At 54.7% G+C, this 6520-nt stretch overlaps 1 protein-coding gene across 1 annotated transcript in view; it reads left to right on the top strand.

The window, feature by feature from the left end:
• Positions 1-687: 687 nt before the first annotated feature.
• Positions 688-6520, top strand: part of LOC122386873 (pneumococcal serine-rich repeat protein-like) — a 43460-nt gene continuing 37627 nt past the window's right edge. The window contains exon 1 of the mRNA XM_043376562.1: positions 688-812. The gene's annotated coding sequence lies outside the window, so the exon portion shown is untranslated. The remainder of the gene's footprint in view (positions 813-6520) is intronic.

Genomic DNA, 6520 nt, shown 5'->3' with positions numbered 1-6520 from the left:
GGGGTGGACATTGGTCTGGGGGAGCTTTTGCATTTTGGCAAAGTGATATTTGCCGACTGGCTTGCTTTTCTATGAACTGGACCCTGCTCCTGGGGTGGAGTTACCCGCATGGGATAAAGGTGATCGTCCAGCCCGGGTCAGGGGGTTGAGGTGTGGAGAAGGATTCTAGGAAGCGACAGAATGGAGGTTTAACTCTCTAATTATTAGAAATGAGATGCTACCAATTACCAAATATATTTTGTAGAAGAAACCTTTCTGACCGAAAGCCATTCATGTTCCTGAAAACATGGACAGTGGCGGCGGAACACCTTCAATTAAGGGGGGGGGCAGTGGGCACTGCCGACTTTTGGTCCCATTCTTTCCATGCAACGCCCATAGGGCTAATGTTAAAATGCCAGAATCAAAGGGGGGCATGGTGCCCCGGTGCCCCCCCCGTTCCGCCGCCTATGAACATGGTGAACTGGCCCCCGTTTTTAACGGTGGCCAGTTCACCTTTGACTCATTTCTCTTCCACACAGTCAGAATCACCCTGCCGCATTTCGGCGCCGTCATCCTGTCTCAGTCGGCACGGCTCATCGGACTGTCTGTCTGCGCGGCCATCCCCGGCCCGCGGGCCGCCGTGCTGCCGGACCCGAGATGGCGCTGCAGGTCCCGGCGGCACAGGCGGCCACCGCCCCTCCGTCAGCTGACGGGTCGGCCGGCCGGCTCGCCAGTTCCTCGCCCCGCCGCGCCCCGGGCACACGGAGTGTGGAGAGCGGTCGCCAGCCGCCACCAGCCGGCACAGAGAGTCATAGACACACGCTGGACATAAGGTAAGTGATGGATGTGAACGGTCCTGGCTGGCCCTCTTGTGCTGTGACCTGTTCTTGGTGGTTCTAGGAATTGTGCTTTACCCCCGATCCATGTGATATGGACATTTTCATTTTTGAAACGTATCCCGGGTCTTCAAGGCGATAAACTGCTCCTAAGTTAGTTCACAGAGTGTTTCCTAGGGAGTATGTATATTCAATCTAGGGCAATTACCCTATAAAGTTGTCGAGGCATTTCGATTATGAGCCATTTCCGGAAACCGTGAGAAAATCGCGACTGTCGTGGGTGTGGCTGCTTGGTGACTTCCGGCAAGGAAAGTCTCGCCTTGAAGGTTGAACAACTCATTTTCTCAGCATTTCATCTCGCCTGGCTGCCTAGGGAACACATTTAAACGGTTCCTTCTCTTTTCCCCATTTCTCCCGTCTCCGAAATGTTCCGCTTGAATTCGGTCCGGTTTTCAACGTCGAGCGTCGCCGCGCTGCGCCCTCGCAGCATGACGTCACCCGGTACGTCCTTCCTGTCTCTGCGGCTCGCCACATCCTCCTGCGTCTCGGACGGCCGGCGGCGCCGCCAGGGACCCTCCGGCGCCGCCGCCGTCGACAGAGCGGGGCTGTTTTTAGCCCCGTCGGCGGCGGCGGTCGTCGGGCGTGGTCGCCGCCGCTCTATCGAGCGCTGCTCAGCTGACTCACGCGACGCGAGGGGACTGCGGCCCGGGGTCGGTCCGGCCCCTCCTGTCCCCGCTGCCGAGGGGACACGGGAAGGTCGTGACGTGCACGAAGGTCAGGAAAGTGACTGTTGTTGTGGTTTAGTGTTTTGATCAGGTGTGACGACGGCGCAGGTAGAGGCGCGGTTATTACCTGCAATTTTAAGGAAATGTCGCGAGGTACTCGTGGGTAAGCGATGAAGCTAAAGAAGCATGAGGCTTCTGAAAAGAGCATGGGAAGGATGAGAGTTTCGTGAAAGTTGAACAAAGAGAGCAATGCAAACTTACAATTGTAAGAGGAGAGGGATACAGTTAGATCTGATGGGATGTTTATCCAGTAGAAGCGTCGTATTGTGGGGACAACGAACGGAGGCCAATGCTGGCGATCTGAGGTGACATAAACTCAACTCTCATCCTGAAGGTTATATCTAAAAACGGAAATGACTCTACCTATGCCTGTGTTATGGGCGATGTTTGCCATTTCGTAAACTCATTCATTGACAATAAGCTACCTATATTGACTATTTCTTATGGGGCTTCAAGTAGCTGCGAACGGCTCTGCCTCTGCTGTCCCAATAAGACATTTGCAACGCAACCAGATACATCCTGCAGTAGTGATCTCTGCAACAAGACACGATCCAATCATGAGTCCCTGATACTCTGCAACGCTCGGCGATCCCATTCGCTCTCCCCAGGCGCGGTAACTACTCCATCACGAGTCAGCTCATTAGGGACGTGCCGAGTCACCCTGCCGGTAATTACATCGGAAATCAGCTGACGCACCCCGTCGCCGCCGGCCGCGTCCCGTATCTGTGAGACAGTTCTCATCTGCTGGAAAGCATTGACCGTTTTTGTGCTGACGGAAAGCTGCAGAAAGTTCTACGAGATGCTTGTAGGAGTGATGAAGGATCTAGGATGAGATTCGTGCACAGTGCAGCTGCATATTTCGATATGATTTTGAACCGTAGGAATCGTGGAGCTGCATTTGACCCTGACTCCAGAAACGTGACTCAGAGGTGTCTGTTGTGACGGACTGAAGGTCCTCTAGCCGTCCACTGTCAACTGCCGCTCGTCTGCCGCTCGTCTGTTACTCCTCTGTCGCAATATTCATGCGACTGCGATGCACAACTGCGACATGCGACTGTCATTCCAACATCGCAGTCGATGACATTCTGGCACCGTCCGGTGACATTGACCCCGAGACAGGGGCGGGGCGGGCCTGCGGTCAGCCACCGCCGCTGCTCCGTCCGTCCGTCCGGCCGGCCGTCCGTCGTAGGTGACGACACCCGAGGAGCGAGCCCCTCCCTCCTGGGGGTGTAACGTGACGTGACGACACGCTGTGAGCGGTACCCCGGACACGTGGTCGGCCCGCCGCCATCAGTCACGGCCCGTCACCATACCGTGCACAGTGCACGGTGCAGACGCCAGCTGTCGACAGAGGGGTGCACCAACCGCCCTCGGCGCCGAGCGGGGGTCGGCGCCTGAGGCAGGTGGCGACGGGAGTTGGGCTGGTGGGATGTTCTACGCAGCGGGAGCGGTCGTCTATTTCCGCTGACTATGGCTGACTTCATCACCGGATCTGCGTTTAGACGGAACTGCAGGCCAGTTCGGGCTCTCGGCCAGCCGCGCCGCGAACAATGCCACCTACGAATAGCGCGTCTCTGTTTCACGGTGGATCTTTGGTGACACAAGTAGCGGAGCTGGTGGCCGACTCGGCTGAACAATAGCTACTCATGGCAGCCCCTTCCGCTGGGCGGATCTCGCGACCTCACGGTCGCCCCGTCCCCGCCCCCGTCCCGCTCACAGACAATGCGACGCTCGCGGAGTCGCAAATTTCCCGCAGACAATGAGCGGCAGAGTAGGGGTTGGTGGTCCAGTTAGGTCTGTCTTCCCCGGTCGTTCTGCACAACCGACCCTTGCGCAGACTGTGCTCTCACTCAACTCTCATGACTGCTATCTTGAGGTGACACTTAGTCTGCCCCTCCCTCGCGTCGTTGCACCCGGATGAGTTATCTAGCGTGTCATGCTGCTCTCCGTCAGCCACTTATGCGATAAACGAGTCATAAAACTGCACTGCCGCCGCCGCCGGCCGTGCTAAAGACGTCGTCATGGGCCATGCTGTGAACGGACCGTATCATGACAGATTAGCAGAAGCACCGCAGAAGAGCTGTGTGTTTCTTTACATTGAAAACTTCAAGTGGTTGTCCTTGAAAGTGTTGGTGAGCAACATTGCACTCCGTGAGATATTTCTTCCTAATGCTGTATTCTGGTTCTGACCGACCATGATGCCAGTCTGTCGGCTCGGCCAGGCCGGGCTGCTGCTCGCCAGGTCTCTCGTTCAGCCCAGCAGGCCTCTGCAGGCCATGCCTCTGCTCCAGGCCAGCAGGCTGCCACTCTCCCTACCTCTGTCCGCGTTCCCACTCCATCTGGATAATAACGCCAGCGGCACAAAAACGTGGGGTCGAACCGCACGCACTACTGGTGCGTGCGAGCGGTCTGCACGAGGGGAGGGAGAGAGGTGCGTGTCTCTTGCGTCAGGGGCGTGGCTAGTAGGGGAGGGAGACGGGGTCGCTCGGTATTTCTAACGCTACGCTGGTCCATTGGCTGCAGTTTAGTGCAAACGCCGCATTTTCCACCGTGCCGCCGGAGCAGGGCGGTGGTAAAAACTGCACCGTTTTGACTGTGTCCCGTGCGTGACTTTACCTCGTGTGGCTGCAGGGGAACGGCAGCCCGTCCGGTAAGCTTCGGGACAACGCGCCGGATAGCGTGGCGCGATACCTTCATGTCGAATCCATTGTGGCCCAATCGGCGTGACATTGCGCTCCCGGCTCACAGTGGCCGAAAAATTGCCGGCCTTTTGAGGCACTTATTGCATCAACTCTGGGCATGAATTGTAAATTAAATCAGCGATGGTAATCATGTGTGTCACTTGAGATATGCGGGGCTCACCTTTCACCTGAGGTCATGGAATTGCCCGTTCATTGACGTCGAAGGGTTTTGCATGGTGAATTATCCACGATTTGCATCTTAGCCTTATTCAGGGTTGATACACGATATTCCTACCATTAGCGGCACAAGCTTAATTCGTATTGATCGTCCTGGGATCGGATCCCATTGTGTTTGAAGATACCTTATCGGATATTCGCTTTGACCAGGTCGACTCTCTGGTCTCGTGTGTCGAAATAGCCAGTGTCTATATAGCCATGTTTATTACATTTCTGGCCATGTCTTTCCTCCCTTCCTTACGCTCGCCGATACCATACAAAAAAACCTATCACATACAATAACAAGTAATGAAGCACACAACATACCGTCGTAACATGACGTCTTGTCGTGATGTCATATTTGGCCGTGACGTCACACATTGTCATCGCGCATCCCCGTCAGCGACGGGCAGGGTGGCGCCTGCTTCCTCGACTGTCGAGTGACATTGTCTAGCCATGTGGACGAACTGTCTGACCCCAGAAGACAGAGGTCCGCCGACAGGGTTTCAGTCACAGAAAGGAAGCTCCACAAATTTTGTCAAGTGTTGCAGAGACTTTGGAATCGATCGCCTCGAGAAGATTACGGTGCAGGTCTTCAGCAACTTATCTGCTGTGGGATTTCGCGACGGAAACCTACCCGCACCAGAGCGACAATCTTGAAGGGAATTTATGGGCAGGTGACCTTTCAAGGCTCTGAGGGCAAACTTTGATGCTTTTATTGTAACGTATGCTGCTGGGTCTTTGACTCACCGGAAACCTTTCAGTGCAACATAAACCCAAAATTAAATTACCGGCTTTGGTATACTGGCACTGCTACTAGACGACGACCTATTCCTGGATAATGGATAGCTATTTACGTATAACTCGTTCAGCGCATATGTAACTAAATTTGTATCCAAACAATCTAATAAATGATTGCGAGTCGTTAATTTATTTCAGCAATCCCTCTTTTTAACTACCAGTAGTGGCGCAGTCTCGGTCGCTACCAGTTAATAACCACTGAGGCAGTAAAGTTCACCGGAATGTTTCACGCCGGCTGTTTTATACTGGCCGCTCGAGTTCGGCGGCACGGCTTGCGCCACTGCCGGTCGCGTCATCGGCAGCGCGCGTGGCCGAATGGGGATAGAACACACTGCGTGGCCGAGGCTGGGAGCGGCTCCAAAAAATCACACTGCCAGCTTCCATGGAGCTACCAAGGAATATTTAAGCAGCGATCTGGGAAAGACAGAAGAGTGTCGAAGGAGTGACTGGGAGTGACGGGAGTGTTTTGAAAGCACCCAAGGGATGCCTTAAGGCCCCCAAGCCTAATATTGTCTTAGAAGCGGCTGAGAGTGTGTAGAGGCCACGAAAATAAACGTGCATGTATGCAAATTTAACGAACACCCAGGGGCGTTTGTTTAGAATGTTGTTATTTAGGTTCGAGATTTCCAACAGTAGCAGAATATCATGAGTCATGACCAGTCCTCGATAGCTATCCTCGAACTGCGCAGGTGGAGAGGAAATTGGTGAACATCGGATGGAAAGTAGCATTGATCAGCGCTTGGGTGGTCTCCAAAACGCCGCTAACGTGTCACTGAATCCAGAGGAAGTCGTAACATTCCAGCCCGGACATCAACTTCAGCGCTCTTGGTGTGGAACGAAGCGCCAAAAACACCGGCCGTAACGTGCCATTTTCATGTCTCGGACGCACCACTTTGATTTATATGGTTTCTTTTATAAATTAACCGGCATCAAATGGCCGCTTCCCAACCAGTACCAATAAGCCGTGTCTAGAGGTGGCGATTATAAGTCTTCCTTCGGCTCGCAGGGGATGACGATCGGTTCACGGCCTAACCGAGCCGTCTGTGTCGTGATAGAGTGCCGGCAGCATTCTCAGGGTCACTGTGCCGGTCGGGCGATCTGCGGCGTTTTCACATGGCTGGACAGCTCAATGCTGACCTTGGTCAGTGCCCCGCTCCCACTGTCGACGGCCCGAGCACGGCCAGGGCACGACCAGAGCACGGCGGAGCACGTCTGGGCGCGG

The sequence above is a fragment of the Amphibalanus amphitrite genome, unplaced genomic scaffold (genome assembly GCF_019059575.1).
Source record: "Amphibalanus amphitrite isolate SeventyFive unplaced genomic scaffold, NRLGWU_Aamphi_draft 000265F_arrow, whole genome shotgun sequence".
Taxonomy (NCBI): Eukaryota; Metazoa; Arthropoda; class Thecostraca; order Balanomorpha; family Balanidae; genus Amphibalanus; species Amphibalanus amphitrite.
The sequence above is the reverse complement of the archived record's forward strand: the minus strand, read 5'-3'. Positions and strand labels throughout refer to the sequence as shown.